We start from the raw sequence: 24,520 nt of genomic DNA on the forward strand, positions 1-24,520 counted from the left end.
AACGGAAATGAATCCAGAATTGTTGAGCCGTGTTATCACTGGTGATGAAAGTTGGTTTTTTCAGTACGATCCACTGACTAAACTCCAAAGTTCGCAGTGATACTCAAAGGCATCACCCAGACCAAAAATCCTCGCTTGTTAAAGTCAAAGCGGAAATGCATGGTTGTATATTTCTTTGATTCCAAGGGAATTGTTCAGAAAGAGTGGGTACCTGCTGGACAAACAGTTATCCAATATTACTACAAAGAAAGTTTAGAAAGACATCGTAAAGAGTTCTTCGTGTCCGTACCAACATTGCTGATAATTGGATACAGCATCACGACAATGTACCATCCCATACTGCTCATGTTATTGTAGCAGTTTTTAACCTCAAAACAAATTTCTGTACTACCACAGCCACCTTATTCACCAGTTATCGCTCCGTGCGCCTTTTTTCTATTTCCAAGAGTCAAAACGGCGGTAAAGGGTCACCATTTTCAAACAACACAAGATGTCCAAAAAGCTGTGACGAGGGTCTTGGAGGATATTACAGAACATGAGTTCCAGAAATGTTACCATCAAAGGCAGAAGCGCTGAAATAAGTGTGTGCAATCAGAAGGGAACCACTTTGAAGGACACAGCTCTAAACTTGACTGAAACGGTAAGCAACTTTTTTTTCACATTAGTCTCATTACTTTATTTTCGCACCTCGTAAAGTGTTTAATCCTGCATTACACTAGGGGGTGTCCAGAGAAATTTGATCACACAGTGTTTGCGATCCAGTGTACAGAATTTTTTATACAGGGTGATCAGCATTATCAGACTGTTCGTTGGCGATCCAGAGAAAGTATCAATAACGTCGGATTATATGACTACGATACACATCTTGAGCTCATTAACGTTAAATATTTTACTTTATATTACAGAGTGGCGCACAGGAAATAGTAAACTTTCAGATTGCCATCCTGCTATCATGTAGCTGCGCTCACACCGTTTGCCGCATCTGACCGGGCCCATATACGGCGCATTTCAGTAGGGAACGTGGCCAGAGCAGGTGTGACTGTCGCTGTGGAGGACTTTTGTCATGTGCTTAACGTTGGACCTGTCCAACACACAAAGCGCCTTGGCAGGAACCAACATTTCCGCCTTCCAAAGAGAAGGACAAAAGAATGACCTAGGACGGATTCTGTAACCATTGTGAATTACAAGGCGGAACGCCAGAATACATCCGACGAGTTCGTGCATTTCTGCAACGGAACCGATAGCTAGCTCTCAGTCGCCATTTCAGAACATAAGTTATTCCTCACAGATCTTTGCAGAAGGTTGTGTAACAGGATTTAGAGTTTCACCCTTATAAGCTGCAAGTGGCCCAACAGTGACAACCGGATGTTGGACACAGTCCACCATGCATGCACTAGATTGGTCACAGGTGCCTCTCAAACCAGTCCCACTCATAGACTCTGTGCGCAGGCTGGTAAGCAGCCTCTTACCGTCCGGAGCGAACCCTTCTTGGAGCGGCGTGTATACAAAGTGCAGTACATCTCCGACCATTCTGTCATCGGTATTGGAGCTGAACAACCGATGTGTCGCAGGTTTACCGGTCGCCCGGCTACCTAAAGGGCTGTTCGTGCAAAACATATCTTGAACAACTTGGTGTAGAGTACATGACAATTTTTAAACAGGGATGGAGCAAATCTCCTCCCTGGATAGACCCATGACTTGGTCGTGATGGAGTACGGCAAGCTCACCACTCTGCCTTTGGTTTTAAAACGGGCTTTTAACGTCATTTCATCGGACTATCCGAAGCACATGATGGTTTTTACGGATGGCTCGAAGAAACGGGATAGCTGTTCTATTGTCTGCCCACATTCTGTAATTAAAAGCTGCGTACCAGGCCACTTCTCGATATACTATGCAGAGCTGTGTACGGTCAGAAAGGCACTGGAACAAATGATACATCTTGGTGCAGAGAAGTTCCTTGTGTGCGCTGACTCTCCTAATGCTCTGCAGACTATTCAGCAAATTTTTCCAGCAGATACGGTAGCTCAGGTGCGCAGACAGAAGAAAGAGGTGGCCTTCTGCTGGATCGCTGGACACGCGGAAATGGAGGGGAATGAGGCAGCTTGACGGAGCAGCGGAAGCAGCCTGCCGGGGGAATGCCACACTTCAGCTTCACGTCCCCTACAGGCTGTCGTGACATGGGTGATATAGCAAATGTTGGTTGTATTGGGTCTTCCAGCCCGTAATTTTTTTCTATGGAATCATCTGAAGAACAAAGTTACGGCGACTGCACAATGCTGATGAGCTGATGAGTGGAAAGCCGCAATCCGGAAAAAGACAAAGGCCATTTCCCAAGAAATAACCGACAATGTAACGAGGAGCTCATGCGAACTTCTTCACCATACAATTGCCAATGGTGAATGCTATTTGTGTGCTGTACTTTATAAGAAACTAACTTGTGTTTATGATTTCACTGAAGGCAAAGTGTGTTGAACAGTAATCTATAAGTTATCTTGGTGTAAATATACGCTAAACCTCGCAATAACCAAATTAAAATGTAATATTTTTGGTAGATCATCCTGTATGAAACGTCACGATTTGGAAACAACGCATTCGGAACTGCAAGTTCACTGTCATAACAGCGAAATTACGGATCTGTGTAGACAGGTTGTTTCGTAACTATAAAATATAATCTGAAGACAGGCAGCTGACCAGACACCGGTTATTTAAAAATAAGTAAAATCGATCTGAAGACTGAAATTGGACATATTTGTATAAAATGAGAATCACGGACACTCCCTTATGATCAACAAGTCTACTTTTGATTTCACACAATACATAAAAGAAGCAGTAGGCTGAATATTGTACATTCCATACTATGGCTACTGGCGAACATGTCTGTATTTGTCAGGTTCTGATCCTGCCTGACAGAGGTACTATTAGGGCGCTATTAGCTGCGAACTGGGACGTGTAATTACCGTCAATTCAGTGAACCCAGTCAGCGTAATACTCGAATGCTGCGTGTGCGTTAATAGTGACCGATCAACGTACTCAACTGCTAACTGCAGCGTACATCCGTAATCATCTGGAAATAGATCGCACCTTGAGCGGCGCGAAGACTTGGTCACAAGGGCAAACGGTTATTCTGTGAAAGAACTTATCATGGTCACTTAATTAATAGGCATATTAGGTACCCTAACATTTAGACACTGTTCCACGAATATTATAGCTATCTCTTCGTGGGAAAATGGTATATATCTTAAGAAAATTAGTACGTCTGGAATTCTTTAGCTTCGAAATAAGTGTTGATTATCTGTTTGGATACAGAGAACGAATACACGATTAAATAAATTGCTTTAAACTGTCCGTCAACGCGTTTCGGTTTCTTTATTTAGAAATCTTTATTAGAGACCTGAAATGCATGTATTTATAACAAAAGGAAAGTCAGCATTCGTCGTTGAAGCAGAAATCTTTTTTTTCTGTTGCAGATCGATTTCAGTCACTGCATGACTTTAATCAGTGCTAGCATTAAAGTCCTGTGGTCTCATAAATACAAGCAGTGAAACTGCAATATCTGCACATATCAACGAAGTGTGCACTGCTTTGCAAGTAAAACCGAAACACGTCTGTTTAACTGCTGTAAGCTTACGACGAGAAAAATAATTATTGTTATTCACGAAAAAAGTGTCAACGTAATGTAAACAGTGGTTTATGTCAGAAGTTAAAAACTGTAAATAATGTTGGAGAACGGAAGCCGAGGAGAGCACTTGTATTACATTTTTATTAAGTGTTTAGGCAACAATTCACGTAAACTGATAAAGTAATTTTGTAGAGATTGTCACGATTAAAATTTGATATACCGTATCATTACCATCCTGAGGATCTAGAGAACTGTTCTGCATGTTTCTACACAATTATCAACTTCCAAGAATTTAAGTGATTATCCAATATGGCGTAAGTTCGTTTCAGAAGCTTAATCTTTATTGATCACGCCAGTGACAGGGCTCATAACGAATCGATTGGTCACATTTATCGATCGACATGGGTTACAATTGAAAACAATGTTGAAAATAAAGTTTGAAAGACTAGTTAAAGGGAAGGATCCAGAACTAGACGTACATAGTACATAAAGCACATCTTAGGTAACACTGGACTGTCGAACGTGAGGAGAGCTGGCAAGCTGCAGGAATGGAAAACTGCATGAAACCAACATTAAGGCACGATTTTCGAATCAAAAATAGGGTGCATGATCCACAAACTTAACGGTTTAATGTTTTCAACTTTTTTCTAGAAGAACAATAAATTGTAGAGTTCACAGTACGATTTACATTTATCATATTTATGAATAGGTACACTATTATTTTAAAAATAAAACAAGCACCCAAACTTACAATTATGTAGATCACGCTGCAACTGCACGGTGTAGGTGTTTTCTTAGAAGAAATTAGTAGGGTGCACGGAAATGGGGTTTCATAAATAGAAACAGGTGAATATGAAAAATGTGGCAAAGAGTTAAAGAAAAATAATCTATGTCAGAAAAGAAGTGAGACTTGTTTGGATGAAGAATACCCTCTAGACATGCTTTAAAACAAACGGTTTACAGAAACCTGGAATATACAGCGGTAACGCGCTAAAGTGTAGTGACAGATACCACTGCGAGACGTTCTGTGCATGTCCTCAGTTATTCTTGTGGAGGGCGATAGTTATTTCTTAATGAATTCGCATGGGGCTGGTTCCTCCGGCCTCACCGACGCAGAGCAGCAAAGCTGTCTTCTCTAATGAGGCTCCCAGCTTATCTCATTATTCGTCTCTTTCTGTGAGGCTTCATTAATTTTCTGATTCTCCTTCTTTTCTTGTGGTGAGTAAATTCTGTTACAGCGCAATGCGTGCAGAAACGAAGTTTGTCAATGGGTGGATATGCGTATACTTTAGATCTTAGATTATAGACGTAACGATGGTCAGCTGCAGGCAATCGGTTACATTTACACTGCTTCTGTTTATTCTGTCATACGATTTCGGTTAATGGAACAAATTCCAAATAGAATACTGGTGCGGAGTAGCTTATTATTAATTATTTACTGGCGGCAGTACCCAGTGTTGACCGGGGTGTTTAATATCTGCTTCACGAAGTGATTGGCCAGGTGCCTTGTCGATATTAATAACGAACGCAAGCCGCATGGAAAACTACAGTCACTTTCAATCGAATGGCATATTTGAATCACAGTGTGTCAACGAAATGTGAGGAATGAATACCTCTTTATCTGTGGCATTCATAAAAATCATGTTCTAGGCTTCCGGTTTTGACTTTTGGAAATATACAGAATTAAATAGCCTGTGTCCGCCTATATGTTCATTAGGGGATCGCGTAGAAATTTGAAGTAAATCGACCAGGAACTTCTAAACATTTTTGGTAACAGCCTTTGCTCTTTATGTATTATAATCAATTATGTTTCAAGTAAGATTACAAAATTCTTCCAATGGCAATGTATATCCGGTTTACGATCTCTTATTCTTACCAGCATCTGCGTGGCAGAGCCATCTAATGAGTTGATTCTGCATTAGGCGTCAGTACTAGCACACGACCCTGTGGTGCATTATGCGTACTACTTAAGCCCCATGTTATTCTATTATTTGCTCCTGTGAACGTGTACGCGTTATGCAGGTCTTGGAGTAGCTCACGACCATCTAGAAAGGTATGGTCTTATCATAAGGCTTCGGCAATTCTGAGTGACTGATCATTGGTCAATTCTCTTATCCGTGTTTACTATTTTATATTTCTAGTATTTACTGAGACTAACAAAGGCGATGTTGGCCTGGTGTACTCGACGATGCCCTTTAGTTATATTTCCTAAACGATCGTCCTAAAAAATACTAAATTAAGGTAATTGCTGTTTCAGTACGTGATTTGTTTATATATGCTTTTAGGTTATCCAAGTCTGCACAACGCGATCGCGATCCTTAAATAGATCTATTTGTTCTCTGTTTTCTATGATGATCAGCCTGAAGATGCCTAGATAAGGTGAAACGCGTAGTTACTAAATAAAAAAAACACTAAAATTGCAACCAAGATTGTTTTCAACTAATAATAATAAAATTAAGAAACCTTATGTAAGGAGTTATATATTTGCATACACTCTCCATATCCATCACGTGGAATGTATTGTGACTCGTATGTCTACATAATTACAGAAAGTTTTATAAAACTGTAATCAAACATTCGCTTTCTGATTCATAACGTAGTTTAAGCATTTACAATTAAAGATGAAATTAAATACAAAATAAAAGTACCCAAAACCGTTAACCGTACCACTACATTCTATGATCGTCTACGCTACCTTCGCAGCAAGTGGTTTACTGACAGTTGTAAATGTACAACAAAGTATTACGTATGTTCCGCAAGATTAATTGATTTAGCTATCCAATTTTAGGCACACAAGGACATTGTCGGACTTTAGGTAACTATCGTCGTCAAGGAAGTTACAATATTTATAAAAGCATAGGAAAAGATGTAACTCATTTAGGATGAGGAACGAACACACAGTAAACGTCATTTATGGCAGTGCAGCCGTAATGTAACTAAAGGTGTAGAAAGTTAAATGAATCTAAACGGTTCAGATCAAGAGAAAACATTCATACTAACAAAGAAATAGAGTGCCAATACAACAACTAAAATTAAGTTAATAGTTTCACTAAAATAAGATTAGTACTTGATAAGAGTACCAATGAATGGCTTCAAGAGTAAAAGATATGACTAACGAAGGTAACAACAGAATACATGGAATACATAGGCAAACAGAATGAAATAAATATATACAGGAAAATGAAGGAATGAAAAGGAAAAAGCAGCGTGGGAAACATTTGACAAACTATGAGGATTAAATGTAGTTTAGGAGGCTAGAAGTACTCAGCTGCGTTTGGTCACTTAGTGTTAAATCAGGACTGTGGGTCAGATGTTTCTTGATCTCTTGGGTTTCCAGCTGTTGAAGTGTTTGGCCTTTCCTTTGTTTGCTAAGTGGCGCACATGGGATACGTTACCTTTTTCATTTATAATTATGTTGTGCTACCAAAACGCGACGGAGATGTAAGTTAACTTACTGGCGGTTCTTTACCTTAATCACGGGAACGTCTGAAGGGAATGGAGATTATATTCCCCAGGAGGGCACTTTTGCAAAATTCTACATCTATGAAATACGCCAACGTCACTTACGCCTGTGCAAGTGAATACTTTTTGCAGGGGGCAACATGCTACCACTCTAAAAAATTACTTCTAGGAAGCCCATACCATCCTCAGACAATTCAGAACTCACCGCGTGTCAGCCTTCATATGTGAGCACATGGGAGCTGGCGCTTTCATCCAGCGGGATCCATCAATTGGATTTAAAGGATCCACCACAGCCAGCTCTTTCTGGGAGACGCACACAACTGACCTACATGTTCTCATTCACGCTGCCGGTTCTGCAAGAGATGTCACGTCGTTGGCCACATCTCCAGTGATTCTGGTCGTCGTCTGTGTAGGAGTTAGGCTGTGTTCACAGTGATACCGACAACGGTAGGCAGACGCCGTCGTAACAGCTCGTCCGATAACATTGGCCGACAGTTTGGACAAAGTGTCTACGATTTCCTTCGTCAGCTTTTAACGGGATCAAGGAAGGCAGGTTAGCTTAGGTGAGAATCCATCAAGGAGGTTACATTTTAACCATACCGATCGGGGTGGATGGCACGACGTATCAGTGCTACGAGGTGAGCGCTGCTTTACAAAAAATGGCTCTGAGCACTATGGGACTCAACTGACTGCTTTACAAAAAATGGTTCAAATGGCTCTGAGCACTATGGGACTTAACTACTGAGGTCATCAGTCCCCTAGAACGTAGAACTACTTAAACCTAACTAACCTAAGGACATCACACACATCCATTCCCGAGGCAGGATTCGAACCTGCGACCGTAGCGGTCACGCGGTTCCAAACTGACGCGCTTAGAACCGCACGGCCACACCGGCCGGCGCGACTGCTTTACAGTTTTTGCTATTAAAAAGAGGCCGAATACGTGTGAATGAGTACGTGATGAGTACTGTACACTTTCGTCTCAGTTAATAGAATAACCAGACCAGTTTTACGAGTATATGAGACGACAAAAGACTCGTTCTGTTACACGCTCCGGACGAATCGCGATGACACTAATAAGAAAGGTTAAAAAGGCTCTGCACAACCTCAAATAAATTCATCAAACCAGTAATTAACGGCTGCCATTCAACATACGTGTGGAACACAAGCATAAACTTCAGAATAAGATACTCTGAACACCTAAAACACTGAGAAGTAGAAACGCTCAAACCACATTTCCAAACCGCCTCATGTAATACAATCACCACCCTACTTGTATAAAAACGTCAGTAAGCCATAATAATAATTTGTAGACAGCGGAAGGGTGGTCTAATGTAAGTTATCCGTACTTTGATCAGTAATAACCCAGTTCCGGGTACAGTTATTGGTGGATAACATCCAGACTGTTTTTTCGATGTAGTACCACACGTATAATACGTAGCCTAATCCATCACCTTCACCGACAGCATGCCTATCGGCCAATAATGTGTGTTTATACAGGATGAACCAAAATTCACGCACTCAGGCTTCGAAGCACGACTCGTCACAGGCCAGCGGAAAAAAAAGCTCTCTCACAAAATTTCGTCCAGAGGACGTTAAAGAGTGGCAATATGGCAACACTGTAAACACTTGTATGGTAACTACGTCTGTCAGCACATATTAGTCGTGCTGAACAATTCGAGCATTGGATAGAGTTTTGGGTTAGCCTGCAGCAGGTCAAGGGTTCGATCCTGGCTTGGAGCGCATTGTTTCTTATTTGCTAATTTCATACTGTAGTATACACCGTTCTTATGTCACAAGTATCCTAAATTTACAACATTTTGTAACGGTGAACGTAACAAATACGTCGTTAGACAAATAAGAAACAGATAGTTGAAACAAATGACCTGTCATAGGACAGATTAACTACAAAAATGATATCAGTTTCGAGATGCTAAAAATGATAGCACAGTACAATAACACATCAACTTCTTGTTTAGACTACATGTAATATGAACGTTCAGATGCTGCACATTATCAACCAGTGACAATAATAATGTCCGTATTAATGACTGCATGACTTTCACAACTGAATATGTTGTCCTCAGAACAACAGATGCTCAAGCGACTCCCTGCACGTGCGCACATTGCGCAACCTGCCAGATCATACAGCTTTGGACCCTTCGCAGCTAAGGAGCATCCACAGTAACAAGAGCTGCATGAACACTCACTACCAATTCTTCCATATTCATCAGCGGAGCAGAGTATACATGCTCCTTCAGATGTCCCGCAGGAAGAGTGTAACGCCGGGAATGCATATCCTCCTATTTCCATTTATTGTACTATAATTTTTTTTCCTTATTTCGTTACCTGAAGATATGACATTTCTGTGTCTTTATATATTGTTATCGTTTTACTATATATATATGTATATATATATATATATATATATATATATATATATATATATGCATTTATGTCAATGTATAATTGGTTTGTTTTGTAAATACTATTTGTAATTTTACTCTCGGTCCTGCCTGTGGAAAACTATGCTATCGAACGTTTACATCGATAGGTCGTGTGGAGAACCAAAGTTTTTAGGATCTTTGGTAGTGTTAACTCTGCCGCGTGGAGCGCGGGCAGAGCGGAGTCTGGCTGGAGTAGGGTGGTGGAGCAGGTGTGTTGAGTGACGCTCCCGCGAGTTGCCGCGCTTCCGGAGTTTGACAGCATGTAGTTGCGCTCGACTTGCTATGATTGTTTCTGGCAGGGTGTCGCGGATGGGAAAGATTAGCAGGCACACATCAAGAGCCCGTTTCGCCTGGTGACCGTGTCGAGAAGAAGGCGCGCCAACATCCAGCTTGTGCAACAGCTACGGCCGACAATGAGTGATTGTTACCACCTGCTCGATCGACGACTTCAAACCTTCATTCAACCAACAAGGAAGACTGAAAGCATGTAAAGTTTTAGAACTGTATGGCAGACCTCAGCTTTTCAAACTATTCCATTAGCATCACTAAAATACAGCAACTTAGCATGAATCTTTGTTGCTCATTGTCCCAATTGCATTACCAAGCAGGGTCCCTTCCTTTTCAGAAACGAACTCGAGTGTCGTTGAAATTCAAACGCCAGTATTAAAGTAATATCATTCCATTTCACTGCTTTAATTTCAAAGTTCAGTTAAGGTATTCATAGCTGGCTACAATATTTAAATTACACAAGCACAAATTAAGAGTACGACTTTTGTTACCATATTTTAGCTTACCTGTGACTGCAACACACCTTGGTACGTACTAAATTTTGTTACCTTTAATTGTTCAGAATCATTTAATTCAAGTTCAAAGTTAAGTCTCTTATTTCTAAATTGCGTAGATTGAAGTAGCTTTTGAAATGATTGTCGAGGTAGCCCAAGACTAACCTTATTTTATTGAATTTCGTAGTGCTTCAGAAACAAAGTTCACTATTAACTTCAGTCACTAAATTAACTTTCAATTTTCGGGTTTTATTAATTCTTTTGCTAAATTAAGTCCGAGTGGAGCGAAATTTATTACTTCTGACAAACATTCAGTTTTCACACAACACGTGTCAACTGTCAGTTGCTACACTTTTAGTGCTAATTATATGTGCGATAACCTTTATTTTTTAGTTATTATAGTAGTTGTCATAGAACTGGCGACCGTAATTTTCCCCAAATATCAAATATCTAATTAACGCCAGTTAATTGTTAACGTAACGACCGCACATTTACTTTCATTATTAACTTTATCCTTTTTCAAAATTAATTTCCACCAGTTTCATTTGCATTTTTCCTTTCATTAAGGTGTAACCCTTTCCTCCCTCTTTACCGACAGATTAACTTCGGTGATGATTGCTTTTACCAAATTTCCATTAGGTACTCGCGGTTTAATTTTTACTGTCATTAAGGACGATAAGTGAGGAGGAGGTTACAAGAGGTCCAGGGGATTCAGGTCAGGTGAACACGGTGGCCGTACAACAGGACCTCCATGTCCGAGCCATTTCCCTGGAAATGTTCTGTCCAAATACCGTCGTACATAAATTCCAGATTGTGGAGGTGCACCATCTTGTTGGAACCACATTCTCTGCCGAACATGTAGTGGAACATCTTCCAGCGCATCGATCAGATAGTTTGAGAGGAATTCATCATACCTTCGTGCAGTCAACCGGTCATGCGACATGTAGGGGCCCAAACACCTGTCGCCCAATATTCCAGCCCAGACATTGATACCAAATCGAACTTGATATCCAAGGTCGCGAGTGATGTGCGGGTTAACCTAACACCAATGGTGGGCATTGTGCTTATTGAAGACACCCCACGAATGACTGCTGCTTAATCTGACCATATTACGCAGTTTACGAAGTCGTCATTGGCTACCTGTTGTTGTTAGAACCATTCACAAGATTGCATCTGCTGATGGCGATCTGCAGGATGCAGGTGTTGCATGAAAGCATAATGACAGGGATGCAGCCCATGCGTGGAGCACGTTAACGACCGTGCGTTGCAAGACACGAAGGTGCCGTGCTATGCAACGTGTATTTTGCTGAGGTTCTTGGTGTATGACCTCCAGAATAGCTTCCTCAGCAGTTTGAGTATGGTGAGTCCGTGGACTACCTATGTCACGTAATGGTGTAAGAAGAGAACCTAACTGCTGAAGGTGCAGCTCCAGATGACGAAACACATTTTTATCTGGATGGCAATAACGAGGATATCTAGCAGCATTTTCACGAATGGCAACACCAGCCCGATTATCAAATGCACCAAGAACCAGAAGCATATCAACATATTCATCGTTTCTCAATGTCCTACATCTGCCACACTGGTTTAGAGGTTTACAATGGGAAAATTCGATACATGTACGCATGTAAACTGGAGTCTGTTGCGGGTGCGTTACTCCATTCGCAAGTAGTCCATGTCTGGTGGACAGCGCATACCGTGTAAACAGCCATCAGTCCTGTGCACTGTTCCGCCTAATGTGCATTAACCCTCTGACAGATATTGTTCTGCATGAGTCATTGCGACACTGCTAATTTTGAAATGTTCAGTTTCGAATTACACTATTTCCCTATTGGTAACAGATGTGATATTTCCACAATGCCATCTATGTATTAATAATAATGCACTGACATGCATGGAGTTACCAGGCTCAACGTTGAAAGGCATAATTAGTGGGACCATGGTGATAACACATACAAATAGTAACCGAGTTTGGACATTATTCACAAAGCATGTTGCTAGTCAAACTCATAACTTAATGCCCTAACAAAATGTAATGGACCTGAACGAGGTTAGTACTAATCTATGGGACCGTTGGAGGAGGGTACAAAGAAAACAGGTTTTGCATCTAGTAGATGAAGTGGTACGAATAAATTCATGCCCACAGCGTGGACAGGGCTTCTTTCAAAGCTGACCAATCTTCCGTTTCCATGACTGTAGTATGTAAGTGCCAATGTTTTCTAGAGTACCCGCTCCAATTGCTGTTGACGATTAAGATGACATATATCGTACCACCATGGACTACGTGTATCAAATAAAATGATATGCCTCAACCCAGGATCGAACAATCGACTTCCTGCTTGCTAACCCTAAACTCTGTCGACTGCACCAATTCTAGAGCATGATGTATTGGCGCCGGCCGGTGTGGCCGTGCGGTTCTAAGCGCTTCAGTCTGGAACCGCGTGACCGCTACGGTCGCAGGTTCGAATCCTGCCTCGGGCATGGATGTGTGTGATGTCCTTCGGTTAGTTAGGTTTAAGTAGTTCTAAGTTCTAGGGGACTGATGACCACAGATGTTAAGTCCCATAGTGCTGAGAGCCATTTGAACCATGTGTTGGCAGGTGTACCTTCCATACATGTGGTTACAGTGTTGCCAGATTGCTACTCGTTAACGTCCTTTTTCTGCCAGATGTACTCTCCAGTCGAAATTTTGTGACAGACATTTTTTTAACGCCGGCATGTGAGGAGTCGCAGTGCGAAGCCCGAGTGTGTGAATTTCGCTTCACCCTGTATACAAGAAACGGCCCTTACATCAAATAATTTTAATATTTATTACACACAGTTGATAACTCAAATGATGAAGATGATGAAGACTAACTTCCTGACAAGTGAGTGAGGAATCGGAAAGCTGATGCACAAATGGCTCGTGACAGACGAATATATTAACTTGTTTATAAACATTTGGACTTCTCTCCCAACATTAGCACATTTATTGGTATTGCATACAATAGTACATCAGAATAAAATATGGGCTGAAGTGGAATTGAGGACATGCAGCTTGAGGATGCTTTGGAACACCGACAGATGGAGATATCAACTATGGCTTTAGTACTTGACAGATATGAAATACTGTTATTCGTGCCACCACAGGACATTCACATGGTTCAGGAAAAACTTTATTTTCGTAAGTTTTCTTACTCTGTTACCAGACCTCTTACGAACAGTTCGGTGCATGACTACTCATAAAAATAGATTGAAAGCATAATTGTAAATACATCGATTAACAGTGCCCCCATTTTGGAATATCGGGAACTATAGCATTCAAATCATAGGCATTTCATGCAGAAAACTGCATAACTACTCTACTACTCAGCAGCAGTCTATTATTCAAGACGTCATAGAGCAGTCGAAAATTCCAGAGAAGTGCAGATTGTTTTCGGGGATTCGTTCCACTATCAACACCCAAACTGGAAAAAGAAGAGATCTGTTACTCAGATACCGAGAGGATTTTCCTAGATGTACAGCATGTTACTTAGTGTCATACACTTGTTAATGTGGTCGAATGCATTGATCTAAAATATTGGCACTAAGGGCACTCGTGGGGATTAGAGGGCATAATGTACAGTATCTCAAGAAAATTCAGAATCATGGAATCATGAAAATATTACTTATAATTCAACGTGTTCACATGTAGTGATTCACTTCAGTGGTTCATGATCTACACTTTGAATAGAGTAATCTGGCTGTAGTGTCATATTGGGTCATTCACTGGATTGAAATTCAAACATACTGTACCTCTGGAAAAATCCAGTTGGCTTCGCCAATTTGGTATGAGCTCATACGTATAAAAAACAACAGATTTCACCTTTGTTGTTTGCGAATTGGTATGCTAAAGGCGAGAGGCACACACTATCTAAGGATTCAGGTCCAAAATATACAAACACGCCCTAGCGAGAAACTCTGCGCAACTACAGCCAGCGGGATAGTTTGACATCGACCAACATCGAAACTAGCTGCTTGATTGAACATCAGATCACTCCAGAAACCATGTGACTGAGACTTCAACACTACTAAATTTCTATATTAAAAAGGACTAACAAAATTTGCTTGTATGTAACTCTTGTTTGTGGATAGTGATTTCCTTTGTACAACTGCCTGTATCTACATACGAGTAAATACGAAGTCTATTCAGAAACTATGGAACGTTTTGGCATCAAAAAAAGACTAAGTATAAGAAATACATTTTATTATATACATCTGAAAGAGCGACGGACATAATACTTTTCCACATAGTCACCAAACACATTGAGGCACTAATCATAGCGGTGGAAAAGCTTTGAAAGACCTTCATTGTAAAATTCTGCCGCCTGAGACTACAAACAGTGAGTCACTACCGCCTGGCATTCCGCGTCGTCATCAAAGGTCTACAAGACAGTTCAAAAATGGTTCAAATGGCTCTGAGCACTATGGGACTTAACTGCTAAGGTCATTAGTCCCCTAGAACTTAGAACTAGTTAAACCTAACTAACCTAAGGACATCACAAACATCCATGCCCGAGGCAGGATTCGAACCTGCGACCGTAGCGGTCTTGCGGTTCCAGACTGCAGCGCCTTTAACCGCACGGCCACTTCGGCCGGCTACAAGGCAGTTCTTCATCTTGGAAAACAAGAGGAAGTCGCTTGGCGCAAGATCAGGGGCGTAGGGCGGATGAGGGAAAATTTCCCATTTGAATGACTTAAGGAGTTCTTTAGTGCGGTTTGCCGTGTGAGGTCGGGCATTGTCGTGCAAAAGCAAAATTTTGGACGTCAGCTTTCCTCAGCGTTTGTTTTGACAACTATTCTTACGCTGTGAAAGGTTTGGCTGTACTGGGCAGAATTTATGATTGCTCCACGTTCGAGAAAGTCAATAAGAAGCACACCTTGCCTATCCCAAAACATTGTTGCCTTCACTTTCCATGATGACAAGAGTTGTAAACATTTTCTTGGTTTTTGGGGGGAACTTGTGTGCCCCCACTCCATGGACTGTAATTTTTTCTCGCAATTGACGTGCTTCATCCAAGTCTCGTCACCATTTACGATTCGATACAGTAACGTATAACCAAGTTTGTGGTAGGCCGCCAGAAATGTCAACGTTGCCCCCATTCCCTGTTCTTTATAGTGCTATGTAAGCATTTTGGGCACTCATCGTGCACAAAATTTGTAGTAGACTAGCTTTTGAGTGATAATTTCAAAAAAGTTAAGGCTCGGTTATTGTGAAGCGACGGTTTTCACGAATCGTTTCGTCAACTTCAGCGACAAGATCGTCAGTCACAATGCTCGGCCGTCCACTCTTCTCTTCATCATGAACGTTGGTTCGGTCATTTTTAAACCGAATGCACCATTTCCGGACGGAACATTCACTCATTACGTTGTTTTCCTACACTTCTCACGGTTCACGATAAATTTCTACATGTTTTAGGTTTTTTGCCAACAAAAACCGTATCACAGACCGCACCTAACAACTGGTGGGATTTTCGATTGCAGCGAACATTTCAAATTCGAATATCGAAAAAACCAGACGAGCAGAGACGTTCCCATTGTGACGGATGCATGCCGACTGACGACGACGCACATGATGGAGGGCTGAACCCTCAGCTGGGAACGAAGTTCTAGCGCTTTTAATGCGCTTCTCCTTCTTAATTGGTGTGGTGAGAATGTGGGTGTGACATGACAGGTGTTGTTGGCCTTGACTGTTGTGCTGTTTTTTTTTTTTTTTTATATAAAGTTGAAAGGATAGTGAGAGTGATAGTGTAAGAAGTGGGAAAACGAATGGCCCAATTGACTGGCCTTTTTTTTTTTTTTTTTTTTTTTTTGAAAGAAGACAGGACAGTAGAAGGGACAGTAGAAGGGTGGGGGAAAACGAACGGCCCATAGTCTAGCCGGGGTTTATGACTACGTTACAGAATTAAAGAGAGGAGGAGGAATAGTGAGAGATAGTGAAAACGAAAGGCCATTGTCCTGGCCTCTTCTTCTTCTCCACAGCGGCGTCTTGATGGTGATGGCAGTCAGTCGTGGGGTGGTGGGTTGGGGGGGCGGGGAGAGAGAAAGAAGTCAGAGGGTGACAGATGAAGGAGTGAAAGAGGAAAGGCCTGTCGTGAATTAGGCCGACAGTAGGGATTGAGGGTGTGGGGTGGTGGCGTGTGGGGGAGTGAATGACATGACATGTTGGGGGGGAAGGTCAATGGTGTGAGAGAGAGTGATTGTCATGAGGTGAGATGGCTATTGTATGTGAAGTCATGGGGGGCGAAATAAAAGGTCAGGCCTTCGGGTGGTGGCTAGATGGTGAACACGGGTACCCAGGGAAAGGATTAAGGGATTAGGAGAGAGACGGGTTTGTTGGTAAAAGGAGTGGGCTGCGGAGAGGATGCGGGTACGAAGGAGTGGCACTTCAGCCAGGAGGTGGAGCTCGTGGGTTGGGAAGTCGAAGGGGAGGCGGAGGGCACGCCAGAGAGCCCGGTTCTGGACGGTTTGGAGTCGGCGGAGGTGGGTGGGGGCAGCATTGCCCCACACCACCACCGCGTATTCAAGGATGGGACGAACAAAGGAGGTGTACAGTCTAACAGCAAGGTGTGTGGGGAGTGAAGAGGTTGGGTTGATGAGAGGGTAGAGCAGGCATAGCCGCCCCATTGCTTTACGACGCACTTAGTCGATGTGGGGGCGCCAGGTGAGGCGTTGGTCCAGGGTAACACTCAAGTACTTTGCAGTACGAGTCCAGGGGACTGGGGTACCAAGGACCGTCACCTGAGGGAGCCGAATGGGAATATGGCGTCGGCAGATGATAAGGGCTTGGGTTTTGGAGGGATTAAATGCCAGACGCCCGGTCCTAGCCCAAACGGTTAGGGAATCTGTAGCCCCCTGGAGCCGCTGTTGAAGAACTGCCGCACTCCGAGAACGAGAGAAGAGTGCAGTGTCATCTGCATAGAGAGCTAATTGTACCCTCGGCGCAGAGGGCAGATCGGCTGTAAAGAGGGAGTAGAGTAGCGGTGCAAGTACGCTGCCTTGTGGTACTCCTGCTCTGATTCGTCGTCATGTAGATTTCCCATCTGGGATCCTGACATGGAAGGTGCGGCCTTCCAGGTATGTGGCTATTAGCCGTACATGGGACACTGGGAAGCCAACTGAGCTGCCAAGCACGCACATACAAAGATATACGCGATCGGGGCGCGCCTAGCGGCGTCAGACGGAAACGTTCCCTATTTTCTGAATAGCCCTCATATAACTGTTTGTGGTGTGCGTACTGTAAGACCTTTGGTGCACACACCATCAGATTATTTGACTAGTCTCTCTAACGAAGTAGGCGAGTGTCAGCACTATGTCTCGTGGTCTTATCGTGGCGTGTTTATCTTCTGCCGTTAGGCCAGACGATAGAAATGCCACTTGCACACTTAGAGTAGCAGATTGACGGTGACCAACTTTAAACAGAACTTGATTAATTTTCACACACATTTACTAAAATATTAACAAGCATTAAAATTACTTATCTTGGTTTTGGATGCTATTTACAATTGACAATCTGAAGTTCCTTTGGTATTGGTACGTTAATCTTATTTTCACATATATCTCTGATACTTGACAAAAATGTCTATACATTTATCTTCATGGCTATGTACAGGAAAATGGTAATCTTATTAGGTGCAGACTGAAACTTGACTATAGACTGGTACAGACAAATGTAGAACTCGTACAGACTGGTGCAGACAAATGCAGACTGACTAATTGGAGGTCTGTACACTCATTAAAATACCTTGCGTGTTCATGTAACACTGCGCGAGTGTGATCCGCGAGGAGAAAAGGTTCTACGTAAGCAGCAATCTCATTGCCTTCGTTACATATTAATACATGGATCGGCGGAAGCAGAATTTGGTCCATCTCTGAGGCAGCGCCATCTCGTAGTGCGGAGACGGACGAGCGCTGCGCCTGCGCTGTTGTGCTTAATGGGGCGCACTCTAGTGGGAAAAAGTTGTGTAGGCGCTGACTATGCGGAACTATGTATACAACACTGTTACTCCCACTGTGACGTGTAACTGAACATAAGGCTTGGATCAGAACAACAGTAACTAGTTCCTTTCATGATGTGTTGTTTGCAGTACCATTTTAGATGTTATTGTACGTACCTTATTCCTAATGGGCTGTTATGCCGGCATGGCCGTTTGTTCTGGCAACTGGTTGAAGCATATAATAACAGTGTGTGGATACAACCATCGGCTGTGTTTAACATGCACGGAAGTGGGTCGTAGGACTCATGTGATAAACGAGTTTCTGTGCTCGCCCTAACCTCTCATGGCCAACCTAGTCTTACTTCCTCCCCCCGCCCCCCTCCCTCTCTTTCTACGATAGTTAGTAGTCTGTCAGTTTATATTACATACACATCTAGTAATGCTCGTGTCCTGTGACCCTCCGTGCACTTGGATAGGTTTTAATACATTGCATTTTGTACTTTGTTAATGCCTCTTACATATTTTTTTAATATTCTGTCTACAAACCTGTTCTCCTCTTACTCTTTAGATATTCGGTAATGGAAAAAAATCCGAAAAGCGTCACGTGAGCAATTTGAGTAATGAAGTTACTTTCATAGGCTGTATGACTTTTGTGAAGCGTGAGAAAATCGGGTTGAAAAGTTCCAAAACATAAGTGCTTCTACAAAAAATAGGCTACATTATGTGTTAAAACTGGTTGAAGAGGCTGTAATGTATTGGAATATCAAGGGTATGAGTGACGGAGACATCCTGATTGGTCTTCAGAGATAAGCGTACCCACGGCCCCTTGTCTCTATTAACCCAACACTGGCAGGAGTAGCAAACAGTAGTAGAGGGAGGAGAAGGAAAATGTCAGCGAGAAACATGAATACAGAAGTTCAGACATCAAGAGATTAAAATAATCTTTTTAACTTTACAGATGACCCCAACGTCGATGCTGATGAGAACCCTTTTGGTATGCGGGATCTAAACAATGATAAGCCGGACGCCTATATGATTCAGTAATTCCGCGCCACCATACGAGTATACTATGACCTACAAGGGAATTTAATGATCATCAGCGTAACGTAGAAAACTGTGACATATATCGGTTTAGGGAAACTGGAAGGAAAATCTGACGAGACGATATGCATGGAAAATGGATCGTCTGGTCACGTGGTCCCGGATAGCAGGGCTGGGGACTGTCTGAGGACACACTGTGCGGTAAAGGGTGGAATGGTAGAGAGACAAGTTACGAGAGTAGGGGGCTATAATTACGTTGGTGGCCTGTCGTGAATCATGTTCTAGGTTAGGACTTATGAACTTCACAGGATTGGCAAGCAAACTTTTATTCGGAACGTAAACGATCAGGACGCAAAATAATTTGAGATCAGAAGGAAGGAAGTGGAAGAGCAGTAGCAACTAATGTACTTGGGCCAGGAAGAATTAGCAATAGTAAACTCAGCGATAACTGGCTTCAACCACTACAGTAGCGCTACACCGGCATCCTGTGGAGTAAATTAAGAAACAGTCCTCTAAATCTCGTAATGAAGCAGACCAGATGTTGCGGAACAGAGAACAGACACATACATACTGTATACATTGGTTTTCCTAGTGGCAAGTGTGTATTCCGATATGGGATGGTCATATAGTTTCACCCTTACACATACGCCTGCGAGCCACAGATGGAGCAGTATTTTCAGAGCGCGCCAATTTCGATACAGTACGCTCCTGTGATGGCCACTAATGCGCATGCGTTTCAGCGAAAATTTTTGCTATAAAGTCGACATTGTAAACTAGCAGTCTCTCATCATCCTGTTGGTTGAGTCCCACAACTTCAAAGCCAGAAGATTTTCGCTGACTGGGCTACCCTCAAGGGCAAAATCGACACTTTATAAGCCTCCCCCTCTGTCGCCGTCGGCTGGTGCCCATCGTCATCTGCTACCGTCCATCGCCATCTACTGCCGTCCGTCAGGCCATCGGTCCGTCCGTCGCCTGTGCCACTATCTTGCTCCTCATCTTCATCCTCTTTCCCTGCCTTGGTGACACCTGTCACTGGTAGTCCACACGATCTACCGTGGACACCACCACCACCAAAATCATTTACACCTCCCCATTCCCTGCCCCCACCATTACCTCCTGGAGTGCTCCTCTGGGCTTCCCTCATCTGCTCTACCTCCCTTCTCATAGTCTCCTCCCCTTCTATCTCCTACCCTACCATGTATGTATCGCCACCTGTATACTGGCCCTGTTCCTGCTCCTCCCTCAGCTAGCCCTCAAGCTCCTGTCCCCATCCCCACCACTACCATCCATCAGGATGACATTCCCCAACTCTACACTCACTCTGCTATGGCTGCCCCTGTTACCACTAACTGTGTCACCACCCACCACATCACACACACACACCCTTCCTTTGAAATGCCCCCACCCCACACGAGGGGCCTGCTCCCCATCACCTTCCACTCCAACCAGTCCTCCACCCCTCCTCCCAGGGAAACACCCACAAAAAAATCCCGAATGCGCGACTGCCAACCTCGCATCCACCCACTCCTCCAAGAAACCACTCACTTCCTTCTGATCCCCCTGTGGACACCATCCCTCCTTCAGCATCCCCAGCTCCCGCCCTACATTCATTTGTACTTCCCAATCCCTATTCCAAATTCCTCGATGCCCACAACTTCATGCTAGAAATCCACAAAGTATATCTTCAATGCCCCCACTTCTCAGCTTCTCCCCTTGCGAAGACTCTATCCTTATCAAATCCCCATGTCCCTCATTCCACAATGACCTCCTCAGGAAACTTCCCAGTATCAGCTTTAGTTCACATGTATATCTCACATCTTTCCTTAGCTTCTCCTTTCCCCATCAGCCCCAACCCACTCGTCGTCTGCTGACCCTCACCACCCTGATCACAAAGCACAGCCCTATGTTCACAGATGTGGAGGTGTTGGTGGAATTGAACTCCCACCCCACACTGGAAATCCATTCCGCCGATGCATCTATAACAACTGTAATAACGCAGCCACTTTCGCCTAGTCGCCGCGAACGGCCGTGGAGGAAGAAGCGGCCAGGGTCCCTCTGGCTAGCCCCTGGGTGCACTCATTCTTCAAGCACACAGGGGGAAACCGGGCCGACATCCTCGGCTCTCTCAAGAAGGGACACGATGCGAAGGGCCCGTCTGACAATGACAAGCGTGCTGAGAGCTGATAGACACCTGGAACCATTAGGACGAAAAGCCAAAAATGTACACGCAAAAGCATATGAGTTCTTCTGACCTCGCGGCAGTCATTTTATCTGCCTTGTAAAACAGAGATGTGCCAACAATTCCAGCACCCCACGATCACAGAGAGGAGCATACAAGAAGTGCGGGGATTCGGCGCAAGTAGGTGTGTGAAAGAAACCAGAAATCTTCAGAAGATGCTTTCCTCGACAGTGAGGAAATTCCTTGTAAACGACGGACGCTGGCAGATTTTGAGACGGAGCCCAAACATGAGTCTGTCCAGGGCTCATTCAGAAAGAGCGGTTACAAAGAAGTGTTGTGTAGGTGCTCTCCCAAAAGCCTCGGAATGCACTAAAACATCTTAAGAATGTGAAATCACGAGAAAGATGCCGATTCACGACCCATATTCCAGCCCACGCCTGACACAAAATTTCCACCCTGCACGGAGAGGCGTGGCAATGAAACGGTGATCTGTCATTGGGATACATTAAAAATTTCGAGCACCAATGACAACGCTGAAAGGAATAATGTTTCTAAGCGGAGTTGAGCTGAGAGATGGATGAGAAGCGAAATGGGAGTCGTGGAAACACCGACGAAGCGGGAAGACATGGGTGGTCTCCCACCCAGCGCGAACATCCGCCTTTTGACGCCATGATTGCACAGCTCCGGCCACGCAACTGACAATGGGCAAACAACGGGGAGATCTTATGTGGGGCCAGCCGCAACGCCGCGATTGCTGATGAGGTCAGCCAACACTCACAGCACAGCTCCGAGGCGTCGTGACACACCGACGCAGCACCTGCCTCTGACAGCATTACATCACGAACGATAATGAATAATCATGAGATTATTAATAACTGTGTCGAGTCCAAGGCCAGTCAAATCGGCCCTGAGATTTATAATTTTGTTTTGGTTTGTATAAACAGCACAAAACAATAAACACATTTCTTTCATGTCTTGATCATACATGCAATCTTTTACATTCATACATGAACCCCTTAATTACTAACCATTTGTGTTTTATTTCATTTAATTTCTCGAGCTCACTACAATTTTGGAGCCAAACGTGGAGCGACCTGATTAGTAATTTTGATGTCACAAAATTTGAGATGGGGGCATTCAGCGACTTACAAAAAGCCTTACACATGATTTCAAACCTTTACAATACTGAAACTTCCTGGCAGATCAGAACTGTGTACCGGACCGTGACTCAAACTCGGGACCTTTACCTTTCGCGGGCAAGTGCTCTGCCACTGAGCTGCCAAAGCACGACTCACGACCCGTCCTTATAGCTTTACGATACTTTTTTTCGCTGAAACCCTGAAGAAATGATTACTGGGAAAAAATTTGTCGTTCACTACATTTCCACTGTTCAAGCTGTCCCACTTCAGCATTAGACACGACGTTTTAATTTATAACATCTTTACTGCCGGACCTCTTCGCAAAATAGTTTGCAGACTGTATCCACAAACACCACTGAAGGTACAGTAAAATGATTGCACTGTTTGACACTCAGTTAATTAGATATGACGTCACATACATTCAAATGGGTGAAAAACTGACTTCAGCTTTAAATGGCACTTAGCAAAGCTTCATCAGGCATGACGTTTTAATTTATTACTCCTTTACTACTAACTCTGTTCGCAACATACTTTGCAGATGGTATCAACATATTTCGTCAAATGTACGTGCAAAATTAGTTGGTTTTACGATACATTGTTCAGGGGATAATACGTCATAAATATTGAGATACATAAGAAACTAGGTTTGCTTAAGATGGAGCGCAAGTTACCCAGACTATAGTCATCCAGCCTTTCATAGTGAGAAAATTAGCTACTTCCAACAAACTTAAAATATAATTTCGAATATTTTCCAAACTTTTTCTCCATTACATGGTTAACTCATATATTTAATACATTAACTCATTTGTAAAGCAATACGACGTTTGAAGCTATTTAATACAAGAGAGTTCGGTATTTTTAGTTCAGTAAAGTTGATAAATGGGAGGTAACGAGCAATCATAGCCCAAGGCTCCATTATATCAAAATACCCAGCAAATATCAATCAAAAACCTCAGAAATTTTGTCTGCGGTGTCCGAATATATCATTAATTGGCTGTTTGCATCTTCCAAGAGTGCATTTGAGTAGTCCTCCTGAACAATGGCTAAAATGCTAAATTAAATCCCTTCAATTAGTCGAGTTTATGGGAAAGATAATGAGAAACAGTAAATATATAGACTACAAATTAAAGAGGGTAAAGTACTCTTCCTGCCGGAAGAAAGTGAGATTTTGCACGACGTTAGAAAAATGGAGTCAAAACACTACAAGAAATCTCTCTCCCAAACATCTAAATCTGCACTCCAGAGGTTACTTTACGTATCACTATCTCTTTATTTTATGCACCACTATCTCTACCTCTGTTTCCCAGTCCATTCGTGAACTGTAACAGGAACAAACACTTTCTGTAAGTCTCGGTAGAACCTTTAATTTCTACGAATCTGCCGTTGTGCTCATGAGATTTACGTGGGTTAATGTAATACGTTATTTACTCTTCTTGTAATGTTGCGTATCTTGTAAAATTTACTTCACAGTCCGGAGAGAGACTACCAGAGTATTGAGACGGACTGAGAATAAATACTGCCACGAGTTCAGGAAGATACGTGTCCCGTTTTTCTGTGCTTGGTTTACAAAAACAAAGAAATGCAGGAATAGGTCAGCTATGTTCTAGATTTGCAAATCGGATGCCGCCGAGCACTGCCTCTAACATAATTATGACATGAATCATGATGAGACTAATAGCGTCGTGCAAACGTCAAGTTTCAGCAACAGCATAATTAAGCAGTCTATTGAAATAAAAATGTCGGAGAATATAAGAAACAGGGAAGAAATTTTCAATTTAAGCAAGGCCTTGGGTCTGACACTCAATTTATTGAAATAGCACGAGCCTATACATCCACCAGAGCGGCGAACCGCTGAGACACTGTGGATTGCACTGTGGATTTCTGTCTCTGTAAAAC

The sequence above is a fragment of the Schistocerca serialis genome, chromosome 2, assembly GCF_023864345.2.
Source record: "Schistocerca serialis cubense isolate TAMUIC-IGC-003099 chromosome 2, iqSchSeri2.2, whole genome shotgun sequence".
NCBI classification, from domain to species: Eukaryota; Metazoa; Arthropoda; class Insecta; order Orthoptera; family Acrididae; genus Schistocerca; species Schistocerca serialis.